This window comes from Castor canadensis, chromosome 16, assembly GCF_047511655.1.
Source record: "Castor canadensis chromosome 16, mCasCan1.hap1v2, whole genome shotgun sequence".
NCBI classification, from domain to species: domain Eukaryota; kingdom Metazoa; phylum Chordata; class Mammalia; order Rodentia; family Castoridae; genus Castor; species Castor canadensis.
This window is the reverse complement of record NC_133401.1, coordinates 20,204,435-20,215,550: the sequence shown is the minus strand read 5'-3', so window position 1 is coordinate 20,215,550 and position 11,116 is coordinate 20,204,435. Positions and strand designations below refer to the sequence as shown.

Here is an 11,116-nt window from a genome sequence, read left to right as displayed (position 1 = left end):
TTATGCTTATGTCTTCTCTTCAACAAAATTAGAGATAAGGGCAGAACAGGTTCTGCCTGGAGGTGAAGAAGTGAGGGGAGGTGGGAGGGAGATTGTGTTGGCAGGTGGGGACGGGTGGGTAGGGGGAAGAAATGACCCAAAAAATGTATAATGAATAAATTAATTAAAAAATGAAAGTAGCCCATTTTAGGCATATGGGAAAACGTATACATAGTAGGTTCTTACCATTTCTTATGCCCCTTTGATTTCTAATGTTTATTACAGCTAATTTTTAGTCAGATTAGTCAAATGTCTTAGTTTGTAATTTTTCTTCAAAATAGCTTTCAGTTATATTTCTCATTCATAATTTTGTTCACTATTTTAAAATTTCTCATTTTATTTCTTCCTTTAGGTTAATATTCCTTTAAAAATTTCTTGAATGAAAAAAAAAGACAGTAGTTGAGAATCTGTAAATTGTGTTTAAAACACAATATTTTGATTACTCATGTCAATAAGCCTGGAAACTTAGGAGATGTGGTCATAATTTACAGACTCAAGTTAAGATGAAAACTAGGACAACCATAGAAATTCATAAATGTTCAATATTCCCCATGATCAAATGGAATAGGAGAACATTTGTCCATAAATACTGAAGAATGCTTCAATGATACAATATGGCAAACACTTCAGATAAAAACATGTCTATGAACACATCCTTAGGATGGGGCAAGGAGACATACAATGAGTTCAGTTATGACCTCCTATTTCCTTTGTAGCAAAACATAACAAAGATATTGTGGAAAGGACAATCTCAAGACTACTCGATGAACCAAATGGAAATTAATCTATAGAAAGTAATTGTAAATTGAACTTGGTATTGCGCTTCACTCCTGTAATCTAAGCTACTTGGAGGGAAGGCTGGAGGTTAATAATTGTGAGGTCAGCTCAGGAAAATGTAGCAAGACTCTATCTCAAAAGCAAGGTAGAAGCAAAATGGCTGTGGTCAGAACTGAATAGGTAGAGCAGTTAACAGCATGTGCTCAGTCCTGGGGTCAATCCATAGTACCAAGAACAAAGTGTAAAGTTCCCCAGAATATGTAAAAGGAGTCACACACATAGTTGCGAGAATTATTCAATGACCCAAATCAAACTTATCTTTAAAACTTTCACATATCTGATGATTATTAACTCTATTGCAAAAGGGAAGGAAGGATATACAATCACCTGAATAGTTGCACAATATCACAGGATAAAGTTTAACTCATATGAATGATAACAGTCTTTCCTTATGAAGCAGTAGAGATGGTATTCAAAATTAAATAGGGCAGGTCCAGTGGCTCAATCCTGTAATCCTAGGTACTAGGGAGGCAGAGATCAGGAGGATCACAGTTCAGGGTCAGTCTAGGCAAAAAATTTGCAAGACACCATCTCACCAATGGCTGGATGATGTGGTTTGTACCTGTCATCTCTCCTATGTGCTGAAACAAAAGCAGAAGGGTTGGGATCCTCCTATATATATATTTTTTTTCAAAAACTGCAAAGCACTGAAAAGCATGAACACTTTTATTTTAGAAACTGAAATTTATTAAAAATATGGAAGGCTTCACAAAGCTGCATGTCATCCTTGTGCAGGGACCATGCTAATATTCTCTGTATTGTTCCAATTTTAGTATATGTGCTGCTGAAGTGAGTATAAAGGCATGACACTTTTAAAATAAAATGAAGATGATTGAAAGTAAAGGCAGATTAGGCAGAAAGTATTAGACAAGAAATGGGACAATGAAAAAGAGGAAACACATGGATGAAAAGTGATGAGTGACAACAGAGTACCAAAGTTGCAATCATCAATTTATCACAACAGAAATAGATCAGAAGTAATTCAGAAAATAAAAGGATCTGTGTAAGGAAACAGACCAGGGATGGGTGTAGGAGCAAGTTTTCATACCTGCTCTCAGTTTTAGGCGGAGCACTGAAGAACCAAGAGTCAGGGCAGTTGCATTCCTGATACCGTGAGCCGTCTTGGAAAGATGGCACCTGCCCAGTCACAGCTGTATATCAGGGACAGAATGACAGGACTTCCCTCCCAGGGGAACATCCATCACCTGTCACCTGCTGCCTCAATGACCTTGTTTACTGTGCGTGATTTTGATGCACCCAAAGGTTAAAGAACTCCCTCTCCTGATGCAAAATTAATGTCTGGTAAATATGTTAGGTTTAGTAATTAAAAGTGTCAAGTCTGCCCTTGAGGATTTTCCTACGTTGAAATACATCATAAGATAAACTTCAGGATCTATAAAGTCATTAAAAGTTGGTTTACAGTGGGCTTGAGGAAATCATCTCAGCCATTGGTACAACCTGACCCCAGAGAATGACTCCCTTTTCACTGAGGCCATTGTGCATCCTGCTCTCACAGTGTTTTCACTTCATGTTCCATGAGCACAGAATCATGCAGGACAAGGGAGTGTTTGTGACCCCACAGCACAGGGATCTGTCATGATTGCAACACTTCTAGTTTGCTCTGGAATCTATTTCTCATTTTAAAAGTTTTTTCCATAATACAAAGTTTGAAATTGTTTCAGAAACTGTTAAACACTTCTAACACAACAGGATGGAACATATATAGAAACAAGACACATGTTAACTAAAAATATTTCCAATAACTTTGAATAACTAAAATATGATGTACTTTGTATATGAGAATGAAAATAGAATTTTTAAACCTGCTGAAGTTGACAAGAAATGTACTAAGATACAAAGGAGAAAAATGAAGGGAATGAACCAATTTGGAATACAATACTTAGATACATGGACATGTCACAATGAAACTCTCTGTATAGATCTTTCAAATAAAAACAAATGTCTTTTTTCACAAGCAGGAAGGGCAGGAAGATAAAGCAGTTCCTGTTGGGGGTTGGTACCAGTGGCAGGGGAAGGATATAAGGAAAGCATATAGGCGGTGAATATGGTGGAAATATTAAGAACTCATGTATGAAAATGGAAAGATGAGACCTGTTGAAAGTATTCTAAGAATTGGGCAGGGGACAAAGAAGAATGATGGAGAGCGTGAATTTAACTAAGATATATTGTAAGCACTTTTGTAAATGTCACAATGTACCAAACAATATGATAATAAAAATTAAAAAATGAATTTATTCCTGCCTTCTCCTAGAGACAAAAACTGCTGAATATTTCATATATCATTCACTTTGTAGATTTAACACCTGTGTAGGTTTTGCATTTGAAAGCATCTTCTATTTGAATTTACTGTTGTAAATGGCATCATGTTGTATAAGTTTTTCTCACATTGACACTTCTGTCTTGAAAATAGATATTTGTGGTTTGTAGGAACTTCGTTTTGAGTTGTACTTAGTTTATTTTTTTCTATTACATTGTATTCTACTTTCTGAATATGTCAGAGGTTTTCTTTCAAACTTCGGGTGGTAGATTTTGAATTATTCTGCTCATTTCCTGTGGGGTGGACTTCCATAAGGCCTGGTTCTCCACACAGTGGCATTTCTTTTTAGGGTATATGAAATAGTAATTAATTACTGGCCTAAAGGTCTTTAATTGCAGTGGGAATTGAAATAATATTACAGGGCAACTTTACATAAGACATAAGTAGATTTAGATATTTTTGTTGTTCACATACTCAACAATATGAAGAATTAGAGACATAAGTATTTCAATTCAATAAATATAAAATGGATTTAATACAAACTAGCTGATTACTGGAAGTAAAAAAACAACTTCACTTTATCTAAATCTTCATCATTTGTGCTTCTGCCCTTTTTTTAAAACTTAGGGAAGATGAGCTGGATTTGGTAAAATGGTATCTGCAGTATCAATTTAAATGTTCATTTCTGTTTCACATTAGAATACAGAAAGCCACAAAATATCATTGTTCCAGCATAACAACAGAGGAGATTGAGTAGTTATTATTAGGATTCCATGACATCATTTATGAACTCCTGTGCTAATCCCAAGCTGTGAATGCATGTATCTCATCCCAATACTCATGCTGACTCTTGTCCTAATGTGAGAGCAAGGCTAATGAGATCCCATTCCAATTCCATGTGTTCCATGTATGGGATGGATGAGAATACCACAGCTAAGGGTTTGAATTGACTATGGAATCAGAGATCAGTAAAGATGTAAACAAGCAAAAACACATCTTCATTGGGAACAAATAAAACTCAGGGTTTTGTCTCAAAACAAAATGTTAAAAGATTAACATTTTGCTGAAAACAAAATGTTAAAGATTAAACTAGCACTAAAATATTTACACACAACCATTTCACTACAACAAAATTGTATGATACCTAATTACCAGTCATTGGCTTCTATTGTCACAAGGCAGACTACTACTCAGGTTTGTGTACAAATGTGTTGGGTTCCAAACCCAGACTTCCCCATGCTGGGGAGGCCCTGTGCTCAGGACAGGATGGCCTATGGAGCTCTGTGTTGAGAGTGCCTGGCTGAAGGCACCATTGTTATGGGTTTCAATTTTGAGTCAAATGTCTTCACTTACATGGAGAACCACAATCAATGCACACTAAATAGTCAGTCAAAATATGTTGGAATTATTGAGCAATGAAGCTAAAGGAGATATAATTAAAATGCTCATTGAAGGTAAAATATCAACCAGCTTTAACACTTTATACATGTTAGGAAAGGATTATAAGCCATGAAATAGAAAACCCAATGGAAAAATAAATGAAATGTTAGAGCTGATAAACAGCAGAATGGTTGCTAACAATTCTGTGAATGATCTCAGAAGAATACAGAAACAACTGAGAAAGTCAATGTACTGGAAGAAAGATTGGTAAGTATTGTCCAGCCAGAGCGACAGAGAAAACAAGCCTTTGAGATAAGCCAAGTCTGGGGTCAATGGGACAAAATATTCTCTCATTTACAAGATCTGTGTTTTATTTATCAGTCTTGTTGTTTGACTTTGGAAGTCACAGTGATGGAAGGAATGAACTCTTGGGTAGATTGCAGTCACTCAGAGATCTCTTGAAATTAGACACAACTTTTGATTTTATTTAATATTCAATTTATTGTATTTTAAAAACATATTTAGATTTAATTGACAAATAAAACCTGCATGTTTGTGAGGTAACATTTCATTGACCAGAGAAAGGAGGGCTTTGCAATGAGAACCAGATATGGTGAACACAAGGTAATCCTTATACTCTGGAATCTGGTACTGGAAGATCGCTTGAGGCCACCATGGGCAACATAGTTAAACACAGTATCAATAAATATAGAATGAACAATGAAATGAAGGAAGGAAGAAAGGGAGGGAGGGAAAGAGAAAGAGAGGTAGGCAAAAGAAGGAAGGAAAGTGAGAGCAAAAAAGAGAAGAACAGGAGGAAGCAAGGAGTTTGTATTTCAACATTAAGCTGGAAGTTCACTAGGAAAGATGGAACAGTACAGCACAAGATAAAGATCAGTTATGCATCTTTAGGTAGCTCTTCTCATCTGTGATACCAACAGAAATGACTTAATTCTCTTTCAGAAGAAAAGGACCACATTGGAGCATTAATATCCTAATGAAGTCCAATTAAGTGGAACAGTTCTCCGTGCCTGTTTAGGAAATTTCTTAGAGGAAGGAACACAGGCTCCTAGAATCTTTCTACTTTCATTGGAATCCAGTGTTAGGGAATGTGAAGGCTAAAAATTGTATCAAACCATATCATATAAGTACAATTGTATACATGTATGAAATTGTACAATGAAACTCACCGCACACTGTTTAAAAGGAGGAGGGAGAAGGGAGTGTTGTTAAGATGGAGTACCTGTTGCAAATGTCACATGAAATCCATTTATATGATTAATTTATGCTAAACAAATTATTAAAACTCAATTTAAATAAATGTGTTTTAGAAAGGACCTAGTTACATTAAAGTCCTAAACTTGAAATTATTTTTTAAACCTGATAAGGCAGGCACAGATGATAGTGAAGACATTGAAGTCTTTCTACATTGGTGGAAGGTTTTGTCAAATGGAGCCAAAGAGCTGCCTTTTTTACGAAGTATCTCAACAATGTTGACCTTCAATCTTGCTGGTCTTATACTTCATCCAAAGTGTGTGATAAGAAGTTGAGAGGATCTTTATGGCCCTTGCTTTTTACATCAACTCAGTCTTCATGGTGGCCATCCCAGAATGAAGTTATTTTTCCCATGTTCTTCCAGGTACCCAATTAGGGATTCTGATTATTTGATTTCTGTAGAATCACCACATTGATTCACAGACCCAGCCATCACAACATCCCTGTTTCAGGAAGATGTGCATCTTGCACCCGTGCTTTCGTGGTAAATGTTTTTCAAATGAAAGAAGGGTGAACAATGGAAAAATATTCTGATCTTTAGAGAGCAGTGGAGAGTGTGGTGACATCATGCCTTTACTCAAAATGCATCTTCAGTCTATGGTGAGCCAGTCCTCTGTGGCCATAGAAGAGCAGCACTAGGCAAGTGCACTGGTGTTTCACATACTGGAACCCACAGAGCATGCTGAAAATCCCATTGGGAAAGTCAAAGTCTCTAGTCTTAAATGTCTTATCTGAATGACCAAAAAGTTAACTACTGTAGAAATAGGACCAAAATCTTCAATATTTGGCCAGTCACGTACAATCCTCATTCACATGGAGGATAAAGTGTGCATTTGAACTACACATTAGTTGGGTCAGAATTCAGAGGACATTAATTAAACAATGAATTGATCCTAATAGATTTGTTTCATTATGGGAATATGAGAATTGGAGGAAAGGTGTTGTTCAAAAATGTTGTGACTAAATATAGTTAAAATAAATGCACAAAATAGCCTGGGAAAATTTCCTGCCATTTCAAATGAAAAATAATTGCTTTTCAAGATTTGCATTTATTTGAGATTATCATAGCAGAGTGTCTCTTTACAAATCAGCACAGCATGAGTGGGATTTTATAATCTTGGACGGCTTCACACTGTCACTGAGATTAATACACCTGTTTTCTTGTGTGTGGAATAACCTGAAACTCAGGATTTTCAACCACCATTTGCCCCAATATTCTTTAATTGATCTAAATTTAAAGTTCTTATCATATGTACTTAGACTAATTCTATAGAACAAACATTGTATGTAATATCCTTAGTTATTTTTTCTCTATTATGGTCATGGATACATACCCTAGCTTTAACATATCACCTGGGATATATAAGAGAAATAGTATATGAATTATTTTTCCCTAGAGCATCCCAGTTTGATGAAAGCATAATGAAAGATCCAAATGTAAATTTAACATTTTTAATAGCCACCTCAAAAAAGAGTGTAAACACAATGTTCAAGAATATTTTTCACATACACTTTGTTTCTTTTTATTATTCATTTATTCACATGTGCATACATTGTTTGTATCATTTCTCCCCCTTGTCCCCTACCCCCACCCTCTCCCCTCTTGCTTCCAGGTAGAACCTGTTCTGACCTTATCTCTAATTTTGTTGAAGAGAAGACATAAGCATAATAAGAAATACAAAGTGTTTTTGCTAGTTGAGATAAGGATAGCTATACAGAGAGATTCCTAGCATTGCTTCCATGTACAAATGTGTTACAACACAAGTTGATTCATCTGTAAATGATCTTTACACTGGTTGCTGATCCCCTTCTCATATTGACCTCTGTCACTTTAAGGTTTCTGTATTAGTTTCTCTGGAGTGGGAACATCAAACATTTTCATGTTATCAGTGTTCTACCTATCCCCATACCTCCCATATATGCTCTTCCTTGTCATGTGACCCAAGTCCAAGAACATTTCTGTATTTTCCCTAGATCTAAAGTCCACATATGATGGAAAGCATAAGATTTTTGTTCTTCTGGGCCTGGCTAATCTCATTTAGAATGATGTTCTCCAGTTCCATCCACTTACATGCAAATGATAAGATTTCATTCTTCTTCATGGCTGAGTAAAATTCCATTGTAAATAAATACCACATTTTCTTGATCTATTCATCAGTAGTGGGGCATCTTGATTGTTTCTATAAATTGGTTATTGTGAATAGCGCTGCAATAAACATGAGCTTGCAGGTGCCTCTGGAGTAACCTGTGTTGCATTCCTTTGGGTATATCCCCAGGAATGGGATTTCTGGATCATATGGCAGATCAATGTTTAGATTTTTAAGAAGCCTCCAAACTTTTTTCCAGAGTGGTTGCACCAGCTTACCTTCCCACTAGCAGTGTACAAGGGTTCCTTTTATCCCCACATCCTTGCCAACTTAGGTAGTTGTTGGTGTTTTTGATGATAGCTATTCTAACAGGGGTGAGGTGGAATCTTAGGTGGTTTTGATTTATATTTCCTTTATGGAGATGGTGAGCATTTTTTCATGTGTTTTTGGGCCATTTAAATTTCTTCTTCAGAGGAGCTAAAAATATATGATGGAGAAATAGCAGCCTCTTCAACAAAAACTGCTGGGAAAACTGGTTAGCAGTCTGCAAAAAACTGAAACTAGATCCATGTATATCACCCTATACCAATATTAACTCAAAATGGATCAAGGATCTTAATATCAGACCACAAACTCTAAAGTTGATATAGGAAAGAGTAGGAAATACTCTGGAGTTAATAGGTGTAGGTGAGAACTTTCTCAATGAAACCCCAGCAGCACAGCAACTAAGAGATAGTGTAGATAAATGGGACCTCATAAAGCTAAAAAGCTTCTGTTCATCAAAAGAAATGGTCTCTAAACTGAAGAGAACACCCACAGAATGGGAGAAAATATTTGCCAGCTATACATCAGACAAAGGACTGATAACCAGAATACATAGGGAACTTAAAAAACTAAATTCTCCCAAAACTAATGAACCAATAAAGAAATGGGCAAGTGAACTAAACAGAACTTTCTCAAAAGAAGAAATTCAAATGGCCAAAAAACACATGAAAAAATGCTCACCATCTCTAGCAATAAAGGAAATGCAAATTAAAACCACACTAAGATTCCACCTCACCCCTGTTAGAATAGCCATCATTAGCAATACCACGAACAACAGGTGTTGGCGAGGATGCAGGGAAAAAGGAACCCTCTTACACTGTTGGTGGGAATGTAAACTAGTACAACCACTCTGGAAAAAAATTTGGAGGCTACTTAAAAAGCTAAACATTGATCTACCATTTGATCCAGCAATACCACTCTTGGGGATATACCCAAAAGACTGTGACACAGGTTACTCCAGAGGCACCTGCACACCCATGTTTATTGCGGCACTATTCACAATAGCCAAGTTACGGAAAGAGCCAAGATGCCCCACCACTGACGAATGGATTAAGAAAATGTGGTATCTATACACAATGGAATTTTATCCAGCCATGAAGAAGAACGAAATGTTATCATTTGTCGGTAAATGGATGGAATTGGAGAACATCATTCTGAGTGAGATTGGCCTGGCCCAAAAGACCAAAAATCGCATGTTCTCCCTCATGTGCGGACATTAGATCAAGGGCAAACACAACAATGGGATTGGACTTTGAGCACATGATAAAAGCGAGAGCACACAAGGGAGGGGTGAGGATAGGTAAGACACCTAAAAAATTAGCTGGCATTTGTTGCCCTTAACGCAGAGAAACTAAAGCAGATACCTTAAAAGCCAATAGGAAAAGGGGACCAGGAACTAGAGAAAAGGTGAGATCAAAGAGAATTAACCTAGAAGGTAACACACACGCACAGGAAATTAATGTGAGTCAACTCCCTGTATAGCTATCCTTATTTCAACCAGCAACAACCCTCATTCTTTCCTATTATGGCTTATACTCTCTTTACAACAAAATTAGAAATAAGGGCAAAATAGTTTCTGCTGGGTATTGAGGGGGTAGGGGCGAGAGGGAGGGGGCAGAGTGGGTGGTAAGGGAGGGGGTGGGGGCAGGAGGGAGAAATGAACCAAGCCTTGTATGCACATATGAATAATAAAATAAAAAAAATTTCTTGTTTAGAGAAAATTTTGTTTAGTTCACTTGCCCATTTCTTTATTGGTTCATTGATTTTGGGAGAGTTTAGTTTCTTAAGTTCCCTGTATATTCTGGTTATCAGTTCTTTGTCTGATGTATAGCTTGCAAATATTTTCTCCCTCTCTGTGGGTGGTCTCTTCAGTTTAGAGACCATTTCTTTTGTTGTGCAGAAGCCTTTTAATTTTATGAAGTTCCGTTTGTCCATCCTTTCTCTTAGTTGCTGAGCTGCTGGGGTTCTACTGAGGAAGTCCTTGCCTATACCTATTACTTCTAGAGTATTCTCTACTTTTTCCTGCACTAACTTCAGAGTTTTGGGTCTGATATTAAGGTTCTTGATTCATTTTGAGTTGATACTAGTACAGGGTGATAAACATGGATCTAGTTTCAGTTTTTAGCAGATGGATAACCAATTTTCCCATCAACATTTGTTGAAGAGGCTGTCTTTTCTCCATCATATATTTTTGGCACCTTTGTCAAAAATGAGGTGGGCATAGCTGTGTGGATTCATATCCGGGTCCTCTATTCTTTTCCACTGGTCTTCATGTCTGTTTTTGTGCCAGTACCATCTGTTTTTATTGCTATTGCTTTGTAATATAGTTTGGAGTTGTGTATCGTGATACCTGCAGCATTGCTCTTTTTGCTGAGTATTGCCTTGGCTATTCGAGGTCTCATGTGTTTCCCCATGAACTTTAGGATATATTTTTCAATCTCTGTGATGAATATCATTGGAATTTTGATGGGAATTGCATTAAACATGTAGATTGCTTTTGGTAGTATAGTATTTTTACTATGTTGAATCTACCAATCCATGAGCACTGGAGATCTCCTCACCTGTATTCTTCCTCAATCTCTTTCTTAATTGGTATTGCCTAATTTCTCTGGCTATGAATTCCAGGACTATGTTTAATAGGAGAGGAGATAGTGGGTACCCTTGTCTTGCTCTTGATTTTAGGGGAAATGGTTTCAGTTTTTCACCATTAAGTATGATGTTGGCTGTAGGTTTGTCATATATAGCTTTTTGAATGTTGAGGTATTTACCTTCTATTCCTAGTTTTCTTAGAGCTTTTATCATGATGTGGTGTTGGATTTTATTGAAGGCTTTTTCTGCATCTATTGAGATGACCAAGTGGTTTTTGTCTTTGCTTCTATTAATGTGCTGTATTACA

The 11,116-nt window shown here is 36.7% G+C and overlaps 1 non-coding gene across 1 annotated transcript; it reads right to left on the bottom strand.

Moving 5' to 3' along the window:
• Window positions 1–1,566: 1,566 nt before the first annotated feature.
• LOC141418266 (U6 spliceosomal RNA) lies at window positions 1,567–1,673 on the bottom strand. The gene has a single exon (XR_012442950.1). It is a non-coding gene; the product is annotated as a U6 spliceosomal RNA (small nuclear RNA).
• Between the last annotated feature and the right edge of the window lie 9,443 nt (window positions 1,674–11,116).